Source organism: Cajanus cajan, chromosome 4 (genome assembly GCF_000230855.2).
Source record: "Cajanus cajan strain Asha chromosome 4, NIPB_CcT2T_4, whole genome shotgun sequence".
NCBI classification, from domain to species: domain Eukaryota; kingdom Viridiplantae; phylum Streptophyta; class Magnoliopsida; order Fabales; family Fabaceae; genus Cajanus; species Cajanus cajan.
The window spans coordinates 33,829,632-33,855,006 of record NC_138520.1 but is presented as its reverse complement, the minus strand read 5'-3'; the positions used below and the strand labels follow the sequence as shown (position 1 = coordinate 33,855,006).

The 25,375-nt window shown below is 36.6% G+C and overlaps 1 pseudogene; it reads right to left on the bottom strand.

Moving 5' to 3' along the window:
* Positions 1-6,149: 6,149 nt before the first annotated feature.
* The window catches only part of LOC114915660 (uncharacterized protein At5g03900, chloroplastic-like), a 90,619-nt pseudogene continuing 71,393 nt past the window's right edge, over positions 6,150-25,375 (bottom strand).

Genomic DNA, 25,375 nt, shown 5'->3' with positions numbered 1-25,375 from the left:
CAAGATAACCACTTTCTTGACCCCAAGAAAGCACCTCTTGTAGAAACCCACTACAAGAATTCCTTACCACTTGAGACACCTACTCAAGATTTACAATTATTCACAAAGGATTAAAGGAACGAATTCACCTGGAAGCTGAACAAATCAGACTGTGAATTCAGAAGCAAATCTCAATCTTTCTCTTCCAAGAATGTGATGATAATGATGATCTTTTTCAAAGAATTTCAAAAAAACGTTTTACTTCTTGGTTTCACAAAGAAAATACTCCAAGAAGGTCACAAAGACTTCACAATAACATTTTTCTCTTTTTGATTTTTAAATCATTCTCTGTTCTGAAGTTTCAAAGTATGAAAACTATTTATAACATTTTCAGAACCAGATAATCGATTATTTTAAAGGATAATCAATTATTTTGTTCTTCATAATTTCTGGAAATCAACCAAGAATAGATTAATCGATTATTTTGCAGGATAATCGATTATTCCAGAGAGTGATTCCTAGGATAATCCATTATTTCACAAATAATCGATTATTACAACAAGGCATCATTTTCACTTGTTGCTGGAATAATCGATTATATTTAATGATAATCGATTATTTTGAGTCAGTTTTCAAAAACTCTATTTTATATCCCAAAATAATTTTTCAAGTATCTAACTCATCATCATACTCATTCTTAGTCAGATTAGATAAAGATTGACTCATGCACAAAGCACACACATGCAAAATAAGCTAAACAAAACAATACAACTTATGAGCTATCCCTATTACACATCATAATAGCCATATTTTCTTCTTGACTTTGTTTTTGACTTGTTGATGTCCTTGGTCAGCTTTGATTCTCATAATCCACCTTTTGTTATCATCAAAACCTTCATTCTCCAAGTTTGAGTTGATTCACCACTCCATGAATCTCAACAGAAGCTTATGTGTTGTTTCCCTTGGATAGGTGTATTTGCTTGTATCCATGCCCTTTAGAGTAGTTGAGTGTTGGTTGCGTACTCTATCGGGTAACAAGGGTGACAAACTATACACCTGATCTTTAGTCTTCGAGTAGATGCTCCATGCCATTTGCTTCTCTTGTGATAGTGAGGTGGAGATCCGGGTCTTCGCTTTTGTTTTGACAATAGATACCTTCACGCTATTTCCTTCGGATAGACGGTGCTTACCTGTATCCTTGCCCCCTGGAGCAACTGAGGTTGTATGCTCTGTTGGGTGTCAAGGATGGTAAACTGAATCATCTAGGCTTCAAGATCCATGTGAATGTTTCATGTCGCTTCTTTTGTTGTTGTGTCTGAATCTTTCCCTTTGCTTCAATAGTGTAGATGCCCCCACATCATTTCCTTAGGGTAGATGGTGCTTTCATATATCCTTGCCCTTTGGAGCAACTAAGTGTTGGCTTATATGCCCCATTGTGTGTTCAAGGATGGTAAACCGAAACATCTAAGCTTCAGGTCTTGATGTATAAGTTTCCTGCTGCTTCTGCTTGTCTCATGTAGTGAGTTCTTTTATTTGTAGCTTGTTAAAGAGTGAGTATATTTTGAGTTCAGCCTCTCCAAGCTGGACTGATATTTAGGGCTTCAGTCGGCCCAATGCTAGTTTTAGGGTCTAGCAACCCTTACCGATCTTGTACTAGTTTTGGGGATATAACAACCCTTACCGATCTTGTACTAGTTTTGGGGATCTAGCAACCCTTACCGATCTTGTACTAGTTTTGAAGATCTAGCAACCCTTACCGATCTTGTACTAGTTTTAGGGATCTAGCAACTTTTACCAATCTTGTACTAGTTTTGAGGATCTAGCAACCTTTACCGATCTTGTACTAGTTTTGGAGATTTAGCAACCCTTACCGATCTTGTACTAATTTTGGGGATCTAGAAACCCTTTTCGATACTAGTTTTAAGGATCTAGCAATCCTTTTCGATCTTGTACTAGTTTTGGGGATCTAGCAACCCTTTCTGAGCTTGTACTTGATGTCTTCTCATTGGTGTTGTAGGGTGAAAAACTGCCCTAAGGAAGATGGGTAGGAGACGCTTGATGTGCCCTTATGTTGGTGGGAAGAAATAGATGGATGAAAAGGATTCTGGTGTTGCCCCTTCCATGCGAGTATTGTAATGTCTCTCCAAGCATCAGCTTGTGGTAGGGTTCTTCTGAATTTTATTTTTTAGCTTCAACTTTTTCATGGTTGAAGCTTGCCTTTTTCTACTATTTTTTTAAATGCTTCGGCTTCTTCAACATTTACTAAGCTTGCCTTTTTCTCATGTTGTTGCTTTTGCTCTTTATTGTCATCATTGGTGGAAGGATCTATTCCCATGATATTATTCGCTGAATCTTTATTGATGAGTATTATTTTGGAAGCCACTCTTGGCTTTGGTGAGGAAACCATTCCTGGTTTTGACATTCTCTTGGATTATCCTTCATTTGGTGAAGAAGTAAGACGTGATGGCCTCTTCATGCTTATAGTCTTGATTATTCTTCCTCGTCCGGTTCTATCCCGTATTGTTGTTGATGTGTCTTTCTTTTCTTGGTGGCTATATGAAACCACTTGTATGGAATGCCCTTGTTGGGGTTAGGCTTTTTGACATGATCTTGGCTCTTAAGGCACTATCTAGCTGTTGATTTTTTTTACGAGTGCTTCGGCCTCTTGATTCCTCCAACAAGTGATGGATAGACACACACAAAAAATGCAAGAATGCAAAAGAAAATGCAAAGCAGGAATGGATTGGATTTTTTTCAAAATTTTTTTAAGTGAACTTATACCCTTTTGTGCACACTTGTGCCATATGCATGTTATGCAATGATGTTTCTATGTTAATGCTTAAAATGCAAATTTATTTTTACTTTCACGAAATTAATCTATGCGCATTGATCAATGATGTGGATTGTTAGCCTTTATCCTTGTCGAATTCAGTGTTGCTTCTTGAACCTAAGGTTTGTGTAGTTCGGCCCTTCGCTTGTACTGGATATGATATGTTAGCCCTTAGATCAAGTGTACCTAAACTCTATTCTAGGACACCTCCATCTTTTCCTTGTGAGTGTTCGCTGTACATATTCGTGTATCTCTCAAATTTATCTTAATGCCATATAGGTCAAGAGGAAAGAGAGGAAGGGAATATATTCATATAATTTTTGCAAAAGTTTTGTTAGAAAGGATTTTTTTCAAAAATGGTTTTTAGAAGAATGGTTGGTCGAGGTAGGCTAGTGGTTTAGGCTGATGAACAAGCACATTCAAAGTGAAGAAATCATTTTCCATGTTAGCTCATTATTTCTTTCAAAGTTAAGCAATGACTTAGGATTGCATATTGATTAAATGATCTTCCCGAACCGCCTTTCAATTTTCAGCTCGAGATGCTGCTTTGTCCTAACTTTTGCCTAGGTTACTTGAGGTGTGTTCCTTAACGGACATTTTCTTTTTGATTCTCACTTTTTCCTTGGCTACCCTTTTGTTTGTGGGTCTCCTAACAGATCTTGCCCTAATTTTTGCACTGCCCCTCAGTGGGTTTCTTGCCGGGCTTTTGTCTTTGCAACGTTTGTGATCATCTTTCATTCCTTCATTAAAGGGAGATGCCCCTTGTACTGAATTCGTTTGGACTTTTATCCACAAGTCATGCCGAATTTGATTGGTCTTTATATGTTCCTTATCGCGTATTAAGCCATTGTTTCTAATGACATCCATATTTCAAATGTACTTGTTCATTTAAGGTTCGTTAACGAGGCTTAGAGTAGATAAAACGGAAAAGAGATATGAAGTAGAAAAATGTATGGCATTAAAATAAAATTTTCAATTTACATGTGCCCTTTAATGTAGCTCGAGGGCTCGAGCATGCCCTGAGTTTGTGATTTATACACAGAGAAGTTGAAGGAGGTTGCCCCTTAGAGAGACCTAGGTGGTCTGGCTACAAAGCTAATCCTCCACTTGCTTGGATGTGGCATTTTAGATGATCTCGTATAGAGGGAGGTCCTTTGGCTTCTTCTCTCATGAAGTGTTGTCAATCCATATCTTGAGCCTTTCCTAAGAAGTAGGAATGGGTAGAAGCGATGATAGAGCTTTCCATGGAGTCTTCTTTTCAAGAGGAACATTCAAGCTGTCTATCGATTTTCAGCTCGAACAAACATTACTTTTTTTTCCTAGAATACCCTTTTCAGGTTTTCATTCTAGTAACTTTTTAAATCAGAACGGTCCGTTCTAAAATTGAGTTTTAACACATAACTACCACGTTGGAACAGCCCGTTCCAAACCACAAATAGTTCGTTCCACTTTTTAGAGTAGGTCGTTTCAGCTTGAGAACAGCCCAACGTTCCGTTTTTCGAACAGCCCGTTCTGAGCTACTAAGTCACCCTTTGTTAGGCTTTAGGCCTTCTAATGTCATGTCCTGTTGTTTCCAGGCTTTGGGAGCTCCTTTCCTTGATAATAGACATCCATTTCATTACTTTGGTGGATCCGGACGAAATTAGGTGTCTACAATTAGTACTATATTTATAAGTGAAAAAGGCTCTTTGTACCCTATGAATTTTGTTTAAAAATAATATAAAATAAAAACAGTAAGGCTTACATGTAAATCAAGTGAGTCATGTATAATTAGAAAAGTGTAAAATAATTTTAAAATAAATGAAGATTAAATGTGATGACAAAATAAGTGAATAGTTATTTTTAACAATCTACAATTATGTTTTTGAATATATACTTTATCTTTTGTCCTTAAGAGATGTGATGGTAGGGAAAAAGTTAGTATATAATAAATGAGTATCAATGTCTAAAAGAATATGAAAATCAAAAGGAATTATTCCCTTTATATATAGAATAAATTACATTTTTTAAAATTTTTTTAATACACAATACGAATTTTATTAAAATTTATAAGTATAAAGTATAAATAACATGAATATTCTTTTTAAAAAAATAATAATAATAGAAACTGAGTCATGTAATTTAATTAATGACTCACTGATTGGATCTCTGACCCACTAAGTCAGTATTCTTATCAATTTGATGATTGAACCAATTTTTTTGAAACACTATTTTATATATAATTATAATATTTTGACATTAAATATAAAATATATTATTAACTAAAATGTTGAAATAAAAATATTTTTTAAATAGTTATAATTTTAACAAAAGTAATTTCATAAATAAAAAATACTTATGTTATAGTCATTTTTTTTCAATTTGAAAATTTTGAAAGATTAAATTAATGCTTATTTTAAAAAGTTATGTAATTTTAATATAAAAAAATTCTTAAATATAATTTTTATATTATCTTATGGATATATAGTAAATATTACATATATAACATTATAATATTGTTTAGTTTGTTATCATGATAGTTTACTAACATTGAACATGATTAAAATTTATCTCACTTTCATATCATCTTACCTAATTCCAACCACCAAATAGCGCTTCACATTACAAATTTTATCAATCAAATTAATGGATCTAAGAGAAAAGAAGCAAGACTAATACATGAACAGAGAAATGCTGCAACATATTAGGGCTACATCCAATGCTTTCACAATACATGGATGGAAAAATGTGAGCTCAACGCCCTGAAGTTTTAATGAAACTAAGATCGACTCAGTGAAGCAAAGAAATTATATTATACTGTTTTATTTCCCTAGCTTATAGTTTGACCAAAACAAAGACATTTCAATAATGAGCTTATCTCATTACTTCGTGGGCAACTTCAAGGTGCTCGAACTTGTAACATATAGCTTTTTTTCTATCCTCAATGATTAAAAAAAAATCCTTTATCGGATCTTTAAACAAAAAAAAACAGTATTATTTTATTACACTATTTACATTTATTTTAATTTTAATAAAATATCTTATATTTAAACAAAAAAATAAGAATTCAAATTAACTAAAACAAATATTAAAAATATATTGACTACAAAACAAATAAAATTTAAACAAAAAAATCATACATTTAAACAAGTTTTTTTATATCATTTTATATTTTATTAAACTAATTTTACAAAAACACTTAATTCAATAAGGTGTCTTTAACATCGTTTGTTTAACTTACCTAAAAATTAACTTTTCAACTTATATTTTTTTCCAAACAAACCCTGCGATGCAATTGCGATTAAACTTGCACATCAAATCATTCAACTGGAAGTAAAAACAGTATGACAGTTGACGCTTCTCAATCAAACCTCTCTAGCTCCCGAAATTTTTTATCCCATTCGCGAGCTTCATACTCTTGGTCTAGTAAGTCCTTGTCAGTACTATATACAATTTGATCCTGTCCTATGACTGTCTTTTGGGCCATGTCCCGAGCACTGAAAAGCTGAAAGCCAGAACAAAGAATTGTCTCAGGGAGATTATCCCTAGTAAAAGCAAACTCCTATCCTACCTTTCCTTCCCCATGTCGCCACCGGCCTGAAACGGGCTTTCGGCATTCGCGAAGGATGGTTGGACTCTTTTATTTGTTTAAAAATATGGATTGCTAGAATGACTTATTCTCAAACTGAGACCTTGTCAAACGAGCAATTTTATTAAAAGGCTCACCAATCCATGTTAATCCCAAGCGGGACCCTCCATGGATTAGCGGTTTTCATAAAAAGGAAGGGTTCATGGAGTCGCCACCAATGTTTTACTCAAAACATTGGAAAAAGAAGTTTAAGGCAATCGATTCAAAAATCGACTTCGGCCATGACAACCAGAGTCGGGTAAGGGAGTCGGTTACGCGTGGGGAAGGTGTTAGCACCCCACAGCGCCCCTTTCGGGTTCCCTATGACAGATTATTTCTAAAAATAATAGTGCGAAATTACTAAATTACCCCTATTTATTCTAAACAATTATAACTTAACTATCTACATGATGACAGTTAAATATACACACAGAAAGCAGTAAAAGGAAGGTCTTAAGAAGAAACCTTTGAAGCGTGCTTTTATATTCAAGTAAAACTGGGAAGCTTTTTGGCGTTCCCTCGCTCTACAAGCCCGCTCACTCCTTCCTAAAAATAATTTTTGACTATGGAAATCCGGAGGATTTCCCTTCGACTAAGTTCGAATCTCCAAGCTAAATGCTCGGAATTACAGAACTTCGTCGGATCGACTCCCAAAGAGATTTCTAGGGCAGAACACTGCTCAAAAACCCCAGAATACTCAAGGAGGGAGTCAAAACTCAGTGGAAAAGTGTCAAATGACGTCAAATTGACGTCATATTTATAGGAATGAGGCGCAGTACGCCCCCTGGGGTCAATACGGGCGTATTGAAGTTTTTGAACTTCAATACGGCCGTATTGAATTCAGTACGGCCGTATTGAAGTTCAAAGACTTCAATACGGGCGTACTGAGTTCGCCGCGGCCGTATTGCAGTTCAAAATACTCAATACGGCCGTAGTGAACCTCTAGGAGGCCGTATTGAGCTTCATTCCTCCCACTTTTCTTATTTTTGCTATCCTAAGACCTCTAGACCTACAGAGAACCCTCCTAGGGCCTTCCAGGAGTCCTTCTGGCTGATCTTCCTTCAGTCTTTGAGAGTCTTCTAGCTTTATTTCCGACCCGGACAATTTTAGGGGTCTACAGCTGCCCCCCCTTTACTTAGTCGGACGGCCTTTTGGTGTACCGGCTGACAAGTAAAGGAGTTGACCCAATTGTCCGGGTGATGTGCCAACCTTCTGACTTGTAGCGTCTTCCGGTGGAAAATTGTTGAGTGACCTCTCCAGGTTGAGTTTGCCCTCTCCAGGGTGAGTATTAGTCGTCGCCTCTCCAGGCTCATTGCATACCTCGGTGCTCTGGACATCTGGGTAGCTGAGTATTGCCTCTCCAGGCTTGTGCATACCTCGGTGCTCTGGACATCTGGGTAGCTGAGTATTGCCTCTCCAGGCTTGTGCATACCTCGGTGCTCTGGACATCTGGGTAGCTGAGTATTGCCTCTCCAGGCTTGTGCATACCTCGGTGCTCTGGACATCTGGGTAGCTGAGTATTGCCTCTCCAGGCTTGTGCATACCTCGGTGCTCTGGACATCTGGGTAGCTAAGTATTGCCTCTTAGGCTTTGAGATGATTTTGTCTCCACAGTCCACGATGCTGCTTCGACGGTTTGATTTTAATTTTGGTGCCACTGAGGGCTAGATAACGCAGGGATCCGTCTAGGGGATGTGCAGTCATTCATAGGTTTTTGTGCCCCAACTTGCATTGCTTAGTTGGTACCCATGGGGAATTTCTGTTTCCTTGGGGTGTAGACACAGATGCTCTTCTTGAATTGAGCGATGCCTTATGTTTGGCTGACGTCCTTTGACGTTGGTGGAGTATCCCGGTTATCCTTTTTCGGGTATCTCTTTTGGGTTTTCTGATTTTTGTCGCCTCTGTGTAGGCTATTATCCGCTGGGGATTTTTTCATTGATTTTGATTAGCCTCTTCTGTTAGGCAGATCACCTTGATGCTTGATGTTTGGCTGAAAAGCCAGATTCCGCTTGGGGAATTGTTATTGATCTTTTGGATTTTTGCTTTTTGTAGGAATGCCTCTGAGTAGGCGAGTGGGGATTTAAAGTTTATATATCCCAGAGTATTATTTAGAAAGCCTCTTCAGGCTTAGCTTCACTCATCGCTTGAGTTGGAAAGCTACCTTCCACTGAGGATGTCTAAGTCCTTTGACTTGGATATTTTGTTTAGATCGTGCTTCCGTTGGGGAATTTTGCTGATCTTGCTTTGATAGCTTTCACTGGGGAATTTGGCCCGTGAGTGGAAGCTGAGATATCTCTGGAGAGTATTATTTCGGCGAGCCTCTCCAGGCTCAATTATTCTGATAGAGTATTATTTAGGCGAGCCTCTCCAGGCTCAGTTATTCTGAGAGAGTATTGTTTCGGCAAGCCTCTCCAGGCTTAATTATTCTGTATGATGAATTGGTTTTTTGTTCAGCCCAAGAATGCAAGCTGAGATGTCTTTTGGAGAGTATTATTTTGGCAAGCCTCTCCAGGCTCAGTTATTCTGTATAATTTGTTGGATTTTCTGTATTTTGCCTTTTTGTTGATTTTGGCTTTTTCTGTGTTTTCGCCTTTTTTTGTTGATTTTGGCTTTTTCTGTGTTTTTGCCTTTTTTGGTTGATTTCGGCTTTTTCTGTACAGAAATGTCTCTGAGAAGTATTATTTTGGTAAGCCTCTTCAGGCTCAGTTATTCTGAGAGAGTATTATTTCGGCGAGCCTCTCCAGGCTCAATTATTCTGTGAGAGTATTATTTCGGCGAGCCTCTCCAGGCTCAATTATTCTAAGAGAGTATTATTTCGGCAAGCCTCTCCAGGCTCAGTTATTCTGAGAGTATTATTTCGGCGAGCCTCTCCAGGCTCAGTTATTCTGTATGGTGAGAGAGTATTGTTTCTGCAAGCCTCTCCAGGCTTAATTATTCTGAGGAAGTATTTTTTCAGCAAGCCTCTCCAGGCTCAATCATTCTGTACAAACTGAGGAGTATTGTTTGTATCCTTGCCTTTTTTCGTTTTCGGCTTTTGTTGACTGCTGTCATACACAAGCAATTTTCTATTTTTTCTATTTTATGCAATTGCCTCATGATGAGGTCTTTGAATGTGCAATTAATGTGCGCGATGCACAAAATGCAAGTTTAATTATTTTATTTTTGGAAAAAATGAATGGCTCCCCCTATCCTCTTCTTCTTGGAGGAATTTTGTCATTGATGTGAGGGAGGATTTCTGTTATTGCCAATACGGCCGTTATTCATTTTAGTATGCCCGTATTGAATTGAAAATTTGTTCATAACCCTAATTTTGGTACGGGCATACTGAACATGATACGGGCGTATTGTTTTTCTGAAGTTTATATATATTTTTTTTGTTTTTTTCAATAAACAAAGAATAAGTGATCTTCCATTACACCTATCATCTGTATGCATGTATGCAGTATGATGCACCTAATTCTATTTGATTCACTTTTCAAAAGAATTAACCGATGCGTTTCTCTGTTTGGATTTTTGCCATTCCTCTAGACGGGCTGTGTGCTGCCGATTTCTGTAACCGAGGAATGATGCATGTTATATTGAGATTTGGTGTCATCAACCAAATGATCCTTCCCTTCCTTTAAAAGATATGTCAACCCTCCTATTGACCACTATATCTCCATGTTTCCACTAGATTATCCTAAAATCGTTTGGGACAAGAGAGAAAAGAAAGGAAAGGTATATTCTTTTTTGAAAGTTTGTGTTTTAGAGGGGATTATTTATTTTTTGAAAAATGGATTTTGTAAGAATGGCTTGGCCAATGGTAGGCTTAAGTGTTTAGACTTGTTTGATTAAACACTTATGAAGTTAAGCACGTCTTGGTTATTAACATTTGTGATTTGACAACTTGGATAGCTTTTCTTGAGCCCCTTTGTTGAATTCAGTTGGTGGTACCATCATGGATTTATTCTGTTTTTCGATTGCCCTAACTTTTGCCTAAAACACCCATTTGTGGAGTTTTAGCGGGCTTTTGTTTTTGTTCATTATTTTGTAACCCTAATTTTTGCCTAGGTCACCCTTTTGTGGGATTCCTAGCGGGTCTTTTGCTCTTATTTTTGCGCAGTCCCCTTTTTGGGTTTCCTGCCGAGCTTTTTGTTTTTTAGGATTTTTGTCCTAAATGGATTTCTTTTTATCCATGACGGCACTTATTGAGGCCAAGGAAAGGTGCTCCAAGTTGTCACACACACTTCCACATAAAAATGATGCGGGTTTATTGATTATTAAGACGATTTTAACCTCACTTATGTTCATTCAAACAGGGTTAAATAATGTGGTTTAGAATTTTATTGCAAGCAAGAAAAGAAGCAATAAGAAAGAATGATTTTATTATAATCATAGTGGAAAACATGTGCCCTATCGAGGCTCGGGGGTCGGGCTGTCCCCGAGGAGTGATCTCTAATAGTCACTGAATTTACACATCCCTATTAGAAGGAAAAGGACACTTGATGACGACAGCTGGCCTTGACGTTTGTGAACCAGCCTTCCTAAAGATCTGGCTTAAAGAACGTCGAGAAGGATCTTGATTCCTCTTCGTTCTTTGATCATTAACAGGGTTGTATCCTAACCCTTGTTTCCCCGGATTGTCCTTGATAATGGGTAGCTCCGGGATTCCTTGGGAGTCCTTGCCTAATCCTTGTCCTGGCAAGTATCCGTTCTTAGTGAGCATATGGGCTACTTTCTTCATTTCTCGGGGAAACGTCTCAACATTGGCAATTTCCAATGCTTGGAAGGCGGTTTCCAAAGCTTCCTCTGCTGCATCCACATAAGGTATGGTGGATGGCTTGCTGATGAGTATGTCATCTTCAGCTTGTACGGTCACCAGTTTGTCACCCACTATGAACTTGACTTTCTGGTGGAGCGTAGAGGGTACAGCTTTCGCATCATGAATCCAAGGTCGGCCAAGGAGACAGCTGTATGCCGGAGTAATGTCCATCACTTGAAATTCGACGTTGAAGATAGTGGGTCCAATTTGGATTGGAAGATTGATTTCTCCCACTACTTCTCTTTTAGAACCGTCGAAAGCTCGAACGATCATGTTGCTCGGGCGCATTTGGACTCCCTTGATTGCCAATTGCTTGAGCGTTCTTTTTGGCATCACATTCAAGGGAGATCCATTATCTACCAAGACTTTAACGATGTGATACTCCTTGCACTTTACAGAGGTGTGCAAGGGCTTGTTGTGATTTGGTCCCTCAGCGGGGATCTCTTCATCGGTGAAGGTGAGGTGATCACTAGCCGTGATGTGACTAACAATCCCCTCAAACTTGTCTTGGGAGATAGTGTGCGACACATATGCCTCGTTCAAGACTTTTAACAGAGCTTGCCGATGCGGTTCGGAGCTTAGGATCAAAGACAACAGCGTAATCTTTGCTGGCGTCTTATGAAGTTGATCCACGATGGAGTACTCGCTCTGTCAGATATATTTTAACAGCTCGTCTGTCTCCTCCTCGGATTCTTTTTCCTCGGTTTTCTTTTCTTCTTTTTCGTTATTCTTGGGGGCTTTATCATGAAGATCTTCGGGAGTGTAGATCCTGCCACTCCTAGTCATGCCCCCAAGTCCAGCGATGTTGGAAATATCGCTGTCGACAGAAGAATGGATGTCGTATATCCATGGCACAGCCTTATTTGATTCGTAGGGAAAAGGCCTTGGAGCGATGATCCTTAATGGCGTTGGACCTTTCCCTTCGTCTGTCTTGATTACCAACAACGGAGTTGACGTGCGCTCGCTTGGCGCGGTTGTTGGCTTACACTTAATAACAAATGGCGTGCGATCCATCTTGAACATACGCATCGATTATTTCTTTCTTTTTATTAATGTTTATTAATGAATTACTAGGAGGGATGTATGAAATGAATGACTCCTAGATCCCTCCATGATCTATATGCATGATATGAGATGATGATGTTGAATATGCATGCATTGTGTTTATTGAACTAAGCATTATCATGTTTTCGGGATGTCCCTAAGATGATGCATGATATTGCTTGGTTTTGGGTAAATATCATTTTTCTTTTGGATATTTAATTTGTATCTTTTTTGTATTTTTTGGGTGAAAAGGGAAACTACCTATATGAATGCAATGAAGGTAGATGTTAACACCATGTACTAGAAGATCTTTATTTCTATTTATTCTTTTTATTTAAAAAAGAATGTTGTATGTTTAAAAGGTGCAATGTATGCTCATACAATGTCACATAAAAATGCACAAACAATTCACTCATCCACGAACAGTCACGAGCGAATCACGAGGTAGGGGTATCCTGCAGAAAAGTGCATATTCAAGGTGGTTCTAACTGTTCTCACCGGTCTGAGGCCCCCAAGGTGCCCCCATTATAGGGACCCAATTCCTCTCGTCGTAAGTCGATGGAAAGCTCCAACGCACTGTCGGACTCGAGTTCATGGTTATCACCTTGAGTGATGCTTTCCGACAACGGTCTACGGGCACCTATAGACCCATTCGACAACCGGCCGTACTAACATCCACTCCCTATGGCTTACCACTCATGCCCCCGGGTATAGAGGGAACTGTTGCGTGCAAAGGTTTGTGTGCAATTTATATTTCAAACAATTGCGAGAATTTAAACATACAACAGTTATTAAAGCCAAATAGATAAACATGTTATCATACAAGCAAGGGGTAATGAAGTAATTTTAACTTTTATTTGTTAAAAATAATCTGTCACTAAATGGGACTGACTCTCGAGGCTTCCCCAGCGGAGTCGCCATCTGTCGCCACCGGCCCGAAACGGGCTTTCGGCATTCGCGAAGGATGGTTGGACTCTTTTATTTGTTTAAAAATATGGATTGCTAGAATGACTTATTCTCAAACTGAGACCTTGTCAAACGAGCAATTTTATTAAAAGGCTCACCAATCCATGTTAATCCCAAGCGGGACCCTCCATGGATTAGCGGTTTTCATAAAAAGGAAGGGTTCATGGAGTCGCCACCAATGTTTTACTCAAAACATTGGAAAAAGAAGTTTAAGGCAATCGATTCAAAAATCGACTTCGGCCATGACAACCAGAGTCGGGTAAGGGAGTCGGTTACGCGTGGGGAAGGTGTTAGCACCCCACAGCGCCCCTTTCGGGTTCCCTATGACAGATTATTTCTAAAAATAATAGTGCGAAATTACTAAATTACCCCTATTTATTCTAAACAATTATAACTTAACTATCTACATGATGACAGTTAAATATACACACAGAAAGCAGTAAAAGGAAGGTCTTAAGAAGAAACCTTTGAAGCGTGCTTTTATATTCAAGTAAAACTGGGAAGCTTTTTGGCGTTCCCTCGCTCTACAAGCCCGCTCACTCCTTCCTAAAAATAATTTTTGACTATGGAAATCCGGAGGATTTCCCTTCGACTAAGTTCGAATCTCCAAGCTAAATGCTCGGAATTACAGAACTTCGTCGGATCGACTCCCAAAGAGATTTCTAGGGCAGAACACTGCTCAAAAACCCCAGAATACTCAAGGAGGGAGTCAAAACTCAGTGGAAAAGTGTCAAATGACGTCAAATTGACGTCATATTTATAGGAATGAGGCGCAGTACGCCCCCTGGGGTCAATACGGGCGTATTGAAGTTTTTGAACTTCAATACGGCCGTATTGAATTCAGTACGGCCGTATTGAAGTTCAAAGACTTCAATACGGGCGTACTGAGTTCGCCGCGGCCGTATTGCAGTTCAAAATACTCAATACGGCCGTAGTGAACCTCTGGGAGGCCGTATTGAGCTTCATTCCTCCCACTTTTCTTATTTTTGCTAACCTAAGACCTCTAGACCTACAGAGAACCCTCCTAGGGCCTTCCAGGAGTCCTTCTGGCTGATCTTCCTTCAGTCTTTGAGAGTCTTCTAGCTTTATTTCCGACCCGGAAAATTTTAGGGGTCTACACCCCACCCTCAAACCAGACCAAAGCAGGGCCAGAGAAAACAAATAAAAGTTCCATAGCTGAGGTGATAAACACTTATCGGATGTAATTAAGTAAGCAGCGACTAACCATCCAAAACAGTGTAGAAACGACATTGAAGGCACTAACATAATGATGGAAATTCATTCAAGGAATCATTTCCAAAATTCACTCACATTTTACATGGTCACTCAATTTGTTAGGAATACTTATAAACTAAAAAAGTGGTAACGTTTTTATTTTATAAAAAAAAAAAAAATAGCCAAGTTGTAGAAGTATATAAAGCAAGAAATGAAGATCTAAAACAGATCTAACATAGACCCCTGTTTAGATAGAAGCTAGAAGTGTTTTTAAGAACTTCTCTACTGAAAATGATCAGGAGAGAAGCTCTTATTTCCAACAGAGAAGCTTTCAATAGCTTCTTCTAGTTTGTCCAAACAAGATCATATTCTGACTCCTTATTTATTTTTTCCAATTCCAAACACAAGGCCAACGTTTCCTTCATAAATTTTAAGGGAACATTCTCTTGAATATGATAGTAAATATAAATTTAAGGAGACAAATGATTGTTTCATAAATCATACCTTCTGCCTTAGTGAAGTGTCAGGCAATTCTAGAACTTGTGCGCACTGCTTCCTAGCTGTGTTTCTCTTTTCAATATCGGCATTCTTTTTCTGAATTAAAAACCACCGAACAAGAGGAATTGCGAAGAAGGAACCAGCATAAATCTGCAAATATCACCATATAATGTATGAGAAAGTGATGCTAAACCAATGCTAATAAAAACAATTATAAGATTTACCTTCCTCAAGGAAAAATAAAATATTTAACATTGAATTGCAAACAGTTGCTAAAGTAATAATATTTATATTTATCAATGCTTTCATTTTATCTCAAATTTAATTTAATGGCCTTAACTCAAGGCAAGGCAAGAGAAGCATCCATAAAATGAGATGCTGATCAACCCGTTTTTATTTACTCACTTTTTGTCATCTCATCCGTTAAACTTCCTATTGATCAAACCCACTTTATAGGATCATGGAGTGTAGCTTTGTCACAAAAATTACTACGATGCTGTATATGTGAGGCCCTAGCCTTTCTATTATACAGAGGTTGAGTTATGGGCCTTATGGCTGTAATGTATATACATTATCTAATGGGTTAAAGTTTTTAAAAAGGAGTAAGGTTTGTATTTGATATAATTCCAGTAATGCATTTCTTGGTCGCTTTATTTATCATTCTTCGTACAGTTTTCTCCATCTATCTATTTTCTTTTCCTTCACAAATTAAAGAGATATCAAGAAAGTGACCACAACCATACACAGTATATCATTGGAGAAAACTCAAGATAAACCCAGATAAGAACTGCCAACCAAATCATGAACTTATCTTAAATATGCAGCAACAAATTGCCATCAAATTCTCAAAATTAGCAATATCATCTTACATCAAAAAAGCTAATTTGCAACTCCTTTTCCAATATTGAACAACTTAGTTATTTGGAAACAGAAATACTGGTCATTACCTGAAGAATAGGAAATATGTCAGCTACAAATTTAATGAAGCTACTGGGTGCAACTGCCATATCTCTGGATCAATGAAAAACAGAAGTGATGGCACTGAAACAACATAAGAGAAAAACTAATGGTCTAGTGCATCATATGAAGAGCATACTTCAACATGGTTCCAAGAATAATAACTCCAAACAGATTAAGGCCACCCAGGCCAATGACCATTGCTCTCTCTGACATGCCAGTTTTACTGCAATAGAACAAGCACAAATGTTATATGGTGTAATAAATACCATAACTATGACTAAGAAAAAAACAAAAAAACAAACCTGAATTGCCATTTTTTTTCCTTGAAAAACTTCTCCACTCCAACCCAATCTGCCCATCTGATGGAATCATGCTTTGGAGTGCAAGAGGTGACATACTCAAAGATCCAAGAGGAGTTGGCTAGACATGAAGGTTTGGGCCTGTCAGGGCCCATTGGGCCTAGGAAGGCCCAAGTTGAACTTTTCATGGGCCATATTTTGTTATAGCTATTTTCATATGTTTTGTATACATCATGTTAGTATAGGTATCATATATTTTGGTCTTGTATTTTGGACCACATAGAGTAGCATTTTAGGTTTTAGGCTTGTTGGACCTAGTTTTGGGCTTCATGGGCCTTTGGGCTTTTGGTACCCAATATTGGGCTCATTTTCATTCTTGTAATTTTTCCTTTCCATTGTATTTGTTTGACCATTGTATTTAGGTCATTAGATTAGGAAAATACAAGGAATACTAAAGTAGGCTAATTAGGTTAAATTAGGTTTAATTTGGAAGCCATTTAAGTTACATTTGAGTCACATGTTTTGCACCTTTGGTGGCTGAACATGTGACCTCAAATTAACCCTAAATGACACTCCAAATTACACTTAGATGCACCTTAGGTACCTGAGTTTTCGGAGTAGCACATGGAAGCCAAAATTTGAATTCAAATTTCAAATTTGAATTCAAATTTTGGGCGCCACATGTCACCTTTTGATTTAGGCGCCCAAAGTGTGCAAGACCATGCTTACTTAAGTGTTTCATTCACCATTTGTATTCACTTTGAACATTATTGAAATTTGAGAGCCAAGTGCCGAGTTTCTTCAAAGTCTTCTAGAGAGAGAGTGAGCTTCACCTTTAGGAATTCATTAGAATTTTCCTTCTCTTTGAGTGTGAGCTTTCTCTTGCAACTTGAGCTTGGATACTTCCATCCAAGGCTTTAGCCTTCATCATCCGTGTTCAATCATCCTTCAAGCTTCATTTCCATTCGGTGTTATCTCCTTCAAGAGGATCCGTGGCTAGGAGGAGCTAAGGAGAAGAACATCCATCACTTCTCCCTACTTACTTCCATCAATTTTGGTATCAAGAGCAAGGTCTTCAAGGAGATAAGTGTTCTTCAAAATTTTGTGTCCGTTTTGTGTTTGTGTGTTCTTGTCTTGTCTTGTTTGAGTTTTTCAATTTTCGGATCTATATTTTGAAGTTCTTGTGTTCATAGATCCATTGGTTGATTGTCTTTGAATTTCTTCCTCAATCAACTTGTTTAGGAACTATTTGCTTGTGCTATTTTTGATTTTATTTTGAGTCTCTCCATTCTTGTATGTGTCCGTGATTGGACCTCATGCATTGCATTTAGATTTTGGTTTTGAATCTATGTTTTGTCTTAGAAGTTTGTGTTTAATCCTTACATGTTGCCAATTCCTTGAATAGCATGTTTAACCTAGTTTTATTTTGATTTTTGTGTTTACATATTGGTCTCGGTCATTGCTCATTTGTGCCTACCTATATGTGCTTTTTCTTTACCTTATTGTGTTCATAATTTGCTATTAGTCCTAGCAAGTTTCTTTAGAGTTAGGTTTCTATTATGTTCTTAAGTTTTCAAATCACATTCCATTGAAAATCTTATAAAAATTTTTGTGACTCAAAAAAATTTCCAGTGTAAACCTACTTCTAGTGCACTCTTCTTGTGGATTCAAATTTTAAAAAAATTAGAGGCTGAAAACAGAGATAAAACAGAGCCTAAAGTGTTCAAAAGATCAAAAAGAAAAGAGTTCAAAAGGAATCCAAACCAAAAACCTAAAGACTAGTGCACTAGTTATTCAAGTTACTTGAAATTTGACCTAATTTTTTTGGCTGATTTGTATTCTCGGTTTCTATAGCTTGGAACCTTAGAAAAAATTGAAATAAAAGGCAAAAACACTCTCTGGAATCTTAATTTGATACTGGAAAAAGAAAGAATTAAAAAAAATATATATATAATACAATTTAAAATACAAAAGTCGAGAGGTGTACATTGGTGAAAATTCATTTGGTTCCTTGTTATTGTTTTGGCTACTACTTTTACTATACTTGTCCAATTGCTTTCAAATTTTTTTTGTTTTCTTAATCTACTCTAGTACCTATCTAGGATTCATTCTAACTGAGTGCTAGCTTCATTTTGGAGTCTTAATTTTCCAGTTTTACTTGTTGAACTTCTTTGAGTCTTGTCATATACACATATTACTCTTAATTTTGGTATAAGCTTTCCAAATTGTGCTTTGTTGCTTGTCTAGTTTTCTTTCAATAATTTCCTGTGCTGGAAGTGGCCTTAAATCCTTGCTCAAGGATCAAGCATTGCTCAACAAAGAGTAGGAAAAGTTTGGACACTAAGACCTAAAAATTTGACCTAATTTAGTGACCAAAACTTCTCCTAAACTTCCTTCACTTAAGTGACCATTCCTTTCACCTTGTGAGGCAGCCACCATTAACTTCTTTGTTGTGTTTCTTTTGCAGGTCCAGTAGCATCATATTGAAGGATTAGTGGCGGATTAAACACTTGATTAAGTGTTGGAAAATTTGCATAGCAATCCGTCACTAATTGGTCACCAAAGCCGCCACTTTATTGCTTTTTAGGCTAGTTTAATTTTTGTCAATTCTCTTGTATTTTTAAACCAATTTGTAAAGCTTGGAGGGAGTATTAAGAAGCTGGTCAGGTATATCTACATCCTTGATAGACTCTCACGTGTAGTACTAGTGGAAGTGGCTTGGAAATTTCATATGTTTCAAGCTTCCACTTAGGATATCCGACTAGTTGCTTAACTTGCTTCTTTTTAAGTTTTCTTGTACTTAATTGCTTTACTTTGTTGCCTATAAACGTCTAGAATTGTGTAGTTTTATTTGCTCACGCTTAGTTAAGTGTCAAAAACAAACAAAGTTGTAAAAAGCATACAAAATTTTTGTGAAAAGTTTTGGGGAATTGGAAATACCACAAAGGAGTTTAGTGATTTCCACTTGAAAAGGCTTGGTTATTAAGTGGCTCTTTGTAGCTCACCTCCCTTGATAGTGCAACTTGTACACTTAGACTTCCAAGTGCTATTTTCATTCCTAGAAAATACCAAAAACATTTTATAACTTTTTGCATAGCATACAAATTCTTTTTGCTTAACCATGAGTCATCATACTCAAGGTAGTAGTGACTTTGATACTCCTAAAAGTTTTGAAAGAATTGTCAAGGAGGTTGAAGCACTAAAACTTTGGAAAAATGATGAGATGCTTCAAAAACAAAAAGAGAAACTTGAAAAAGAAGTACAAATCATGGCTTTGGAACAAGAAATCCAAAAGATTAAGCAAAGGGAAGAAAAACTTTTAAAAAGATTAAATAAAAATAAAAGTCCAAAAGGTTCTTCTAGGAGCTCAACCAAGAGCTCCAATGATTCTCAAAGCCAAGATAATGATGGTAGTATGCATATGGATGCTTACTATCAACCAACACCTAGGAGAGTCATTAAAGAACACAAAGTGAGGGAATCAAGGGTTGATCTCCCTTACTTTCATGGAAAAGAAGATGTGGATGCCTACTTGGATTGGGAAATGAAAGTGGAGCAAATTTTCACTTGTCACCAAGTAGGTGAAGAAAGAAAAGTTCCATTGGCCACCTTAGCTTTCCAAGGACAAGCTATGTATTGGTGGACCTCCTTAGAGAGAGAGAGAAGACTTCACAATGACCCTCCAATCACTTATTGGAATGAGTTGAGGAGTGCTATGAGAAGAAGGCACATACCTTCTTATTATAGTAGGGAACTTATGGATAAGCTCCAAAGACTCCAACAAAAGAATATGAGTGTTGAGGAGTATAGACAAAAGATGGAGTTGTATCTCATGAGGGCTGGCATAAGGGAAGAGGAAAGATTGACCATTGCTAGGTTTTTAAGTGGTCTAAATTTTGATATAAGAGATAGAGTTGAGTTACTCCCTTATAGGGACCTTGATGATTTGGTCCAACTTTGTATAAGGGTGGAACAACAAAATTTAAGGAAAAATTCTTTAAAAGGAAAAACTCAAGCTAACTCTTATATCAAGAATGACTACAAGAGGGAGGGTCAATATGACTCTTCTAAAAGCTCTAGTAAGGGTCAAGAAAAAGAAAAAGAAAATAAAAATGTTGTCACTTCTAGTAGTAAAACTAGTGACATCAAATGCTTTAAATGTCTTGGGAGAGGCCATATAGCTTCTGAATGTCCAACTAAAAAGGTCATGATTTTGAGAGGACAAGACATTTATAGTAGTCTTCATGAATCTAGTTCTACCACTTCAAGTGATAGTGAGACTAGTAAGGAAGATCCTCAAATTGAAAAGCTATATCCTGTTGATGGTGATCTTCTTATGGTCAAAAGGCTTCTTGGAAGTCAACCTTGTCCCACTTCACTATTACAAAGAGAGAACATCTTTCACACAAGATGTTTAGTTTCCAAAAGAACTTGTTCTCTCATTGTTGATAGTGGATCATGTTCAAATTGTTGTAGTACAAGGTTGATTAACAAGTTAGCCCTTACCACCATTCCTCACCCTCACCCTTACAAACTTCATTGGCTCAATGAAGGTGAGGAATTGGAGGTGAATCAACAAGTGAAGGTCAAGTTTTCTATAGAGGATTATAAAGATAAAGTTTTATGTGATGTGATCCCTATGGAAGCTTGTCATATTTTGCTTGGTAGGCCATGGCAATTTGATAAACAAACTATACATGATGGTCTCACTAACAAAATATCCTTCATTCATAAAAATAAGGAAATTGTTTTTAATCCTTTAACACCACCCCAAGTGTTTGAGGATCAAAAGCAAATGAAAAAGAAAAGAAACAAAGAAAAGAAAGAAGGACAGAGTGTGGAAAAAGGGGACTCCACTAAGACATTTGTGACAAAAGATAGTTATTTTATGACCAAACAAGACTTGAAAAGAACTCTCTTTATTCATAAAAGTTTTGACTCTTGTCCTAATGCTGCCACTTATCTTAGAGTTGAGAATGAAAAACAAAATAAATTTCAAACCAAGAATTCTCAACTTAGAGATATAGTGAAGAAGGAGTGGACTATTCCTAGTGTTACTCCTTATACTACTTCCTTGAAGGTGCACAAGGAAGGAAGTATTTCTTTGGATTTTCTAAAGCACCCAATTTTCTGTTTACATTGTTTAGTAGATCTAACTTGTAATAATCTATATTCTATGTTTGATCTTATGGGAAGTTCTTATTTTTTTGAACTTAATATGTTTCCTTCCCTACAAGACAAAAATAGAATATATGACTATGAGTATCTAATAAACAATCAAATCCAAAATTGTTTAGGACGTTTTTTAGTAGTATTTTCTTTATTTTTTAGGAAAAGCCTAGGATACCATTTAGGGTACTTTAGGCAAGATTTTGTAGTGTTTAAAAATCAGTTTTTTTCATTGTCTTAGCCATAGTGTTCTTACATTTTTAGGTTTTACTTCTAGGTTATGCTTAGAAGAGGAGCCTATTTTTAGAGAGTCTAATATTTTATCTTTCTTTGTTAGGTTAGATACTAGGACTCCTCTTAGGATCCATGATCTTTTCTCTTACCATGTTACTTCTTATTCCTTGCATGTTTTATATGTAGGTGTTAATTTTTCTTCCATTCATCCTCGAGATTTGAGGACAAATCCTTTTCAAGAGGGAGGGGATGATGGAATCATGCTTTGGAGTGCAAGAGGTGACATACTCAAAGATCCAAGAGGAGTTGGCTAGACATGAAGGTTTGGGCCTGTCAGGGCCCATCGGGCCCATTGGGCCTAGGAAAGCCCAAGTTGAACTTTTCATGGGCCATATTTTGTTATAGCTATTTTCATATGTTTTGTATACATCATGTTAGTATAGGTATCATATATTTTGGTCTTGTATTTTGGACCACATAGAGTAGCATTTTAGGTTTTAGGCTTATTGGGCCTAGTTTTGGGCTTCATGGGCCTTTGGGCTTTTGGTACCCAATATTGGGCTCATTTTCATTCTTGTAATTTTTCCTTTCCATTGTATTTGTTTGACCATTGTATTTAGGTCATTAGATTAGGAAAATACAAGGAATACTAAAGTAGGCTAATTAGGTTAAATTAGGTTTAATTTGGAAGCCATTTAAGTTACATTTGAGTCACATGTTTTGCACCTTTGGTGGCTGAGCATGTGACCTCAAATTAACCCTAAATGACACTCCAAATTACACTTAGATGCACCTTAGGTACCTGAATTTTCGGAGTAGCACATGGAAGCCAAAATTTGAATTCAAATTTCAAATTTGAATTCAAATTTTGGGCGCCACATGTCACCTTTTGATTTAGGCGCCCAAAGTGTGCAAGACCATGCTTACTTAAGTGTTTCATTCACCATTTGTATTCACTTTGAACATTATTGAAATTTGAGAGCCAAGTGCCGAGTTTCTTCAAAGTCTTCTAGAGAGAGAGTGAGCTTCACCTTTAGGAATTCATTAGAATTTTCCTTCTCTTTGAGTGTGAGCTTTCTCTTGCAACTTGAGCTTGGATACTTCCATCCAAGGCTTTAGCCTTCATCATCCGTGTTCAATCATCCTTCAAGCTTCATTTCCATTCGGTGTTATCTCCTTCAAGAGGATCCGTGGCTAGGAGGAGCTAAGGAGAAGAACATCCATCACTTCTCCCTACTTACTTCCATCACCATCTCCTTCCAACATATTCTTTCCTCTTAGTCTTTTGAGAAGCTGTTCTCTGCAGAGATGGAAACCTATACAAAATATTTCCCTGCATAACAAGCAATCTGCAAGTATATATAAAAAGAGGGAAATAAGGGGAAACAAAATAATTCATAGCTGAAACCAAGGAAAATTCATGGCAGAAGGCATTATTATGTATGTGCAAGAAATTAAAGCCTTTCCCAAAAACAAAGCAACTGGTAACAATTGTATGTTATATCCTTAAAGAAATTAGGTAAGTTATATATGCCAACTACAGAGTGGCAACAAAGCATTTCTAAGGACTAAAATACAAGATCATCTCATAAAATACCATTTGAGAGGAAACAAGGGCAGAAGTTATTGTCTCAATATACCTCCTCATCAACTTCAGGCTGACCATCAAATCGTAAAAGCACAGGTAAGATATAGGATTCATCATCCTATAACCATCCAAAAACATAAGGTTTAAAAGTAGATATAAAAGCAGAAGATAAAATAATATTTTAAAAAAATGGGTTAAATATGTTTCTAGTTCATATAAAATGAACAAATTTTGGTTTTGCTCCTTATAATATTTTCTTAGGTTTTCACTCTAAAATCTAAATCCAATACTTCTAGCCCATGCCATCATATGCCATCAATTAATTGCTTGTGTCTTATTGGCAAGTCATGTGATCATCTCAAATAGCACCCAATAATGCGCATGTGGTGCCATGTCCATATGTGACAAAAAAAATTGGACCCTAAAATAAATGTTATTTATCTGTCCTACAATGAATGCTAGGAAATAAAAAATATTATTTCAAACTTTGGAGGGGTGAAAACTACAGAAAAAAATTACAAGGACTAAAACCAAAACTTTGCTCATTTTACAAGGACTATGAACTATGATTTTGAATTTTAAAGGTATGAAAAATAAAGAATAAAATGTTCTAGGAATCAAAACCAAAATAGCTCATTTTACAAAGACCAAAAACATATTTAACCCCAAAAGATGAGAGAAGCACTCTGTAAACAATATCGGAAAGTATCAAATAATGAATAAGAAAATACAGTAAACCACAAGGACAATAATTTATGCCTTCATTTAGTTTAATTTAGCCAAACACAACACATAATTTTGGCACCCTCATGCAAGATTCATTATGAGCAGTTTACAAATAAAATTAGCTAATTTTAAAAAAAAAATGTTAAGAATCTTAGATATCATCTTATCTTGATATTATCTTATCTTGATTTTAAATATAGTATGTAGAGATAATATCTTAGAGATTATAGAAAATCATATCTTTTATATTCATGTATAATCTATGAAATAAATCAATATTAACATTCATCCAGTGTGTATTGAGACACATGGTTTCAGTCAATTATTCTTCTCTATTCTCTGGTTCTTAATACAAAATAATAGGGTTTACAGTTTAAAAGTATCAATCAGGGACATCAGGACATGAATTTTGATTACAATTCATAACTAAAGGGTAACTTACAGTCTCCCCCTCTTAAGCTGTTGCAATATAACATTGTACCAATTCTTTGATAGATATTACACTTCGATAATTGTGCTAGTCAGTAGCAACTCTAATATAACAGAATATTCCTCAGATTTTTCTTTCTTGTTCTGCTTCTCTGTTTATGTTTGACTGCCTTTGGGTGGTTTTTCTGCTCAGTTTCAGCCTTCTAGTTTGCTGTGTTCCAATTACTCTGTTAAAACAACTCCTGTATTTTGGTTTGCAGAGTTGTGTTGGTTCAAAATGTCTTCAAACTGGATAGTGCTGCCAAGGGTAATGAGGATGCATTTCATATTTGGAATTGTTAAGTAGTGACTTGTAAGTTTATGAGTTGTATTGACCTTCATATGTATTTTCAATCTAAGTTTACAAAAATTTTGTAGTGATTTTAAGAGCCTTATTTATGTTATATTTTATGCATACATGTTTGAAAATAATTTGTAGTTCAGGATCTTACAATCCATGTTATAATCTAATTAATTTCGATTTTCACCCCCCTCTGGATCTATAGGATCTGAATTTTGACTACCTACGGGGTGATTTTTATATTTCATGATTCGTGCCCCTACATAATTAGGAATAGGTGTCTAGTATTAAGATAAATAAGGGATAGTGCATTCTTATTTAGAGTTTGTCCTCTCTTTTCCACCTAAATCCCTATAATTTCAACAAGACCCGTGAATTCACTTAAAAAATAGCCAAATAGCTCATTCATAAAACATCCCAAATGAGACAATAAATTATCAACAGATTCAACACTACTGAAGCAATTAATACACCAGCCCCCAAATACTCAGATGGACTGCTATTTTTTGTTTTTATAAGACTAAATTATAAATTCAGTCCCTATGTCTGACTTTTTTGTTTGTGATTTAGTCCCTACATGAAAAAAAAAAACTCTATATTTTGGTGCCTACATGAAAAATTGTTAACAAGTTAGTCCATACCATTTATTAAAGTTATAATGATGTTAGAACTTTTCATCACACAAGGACTA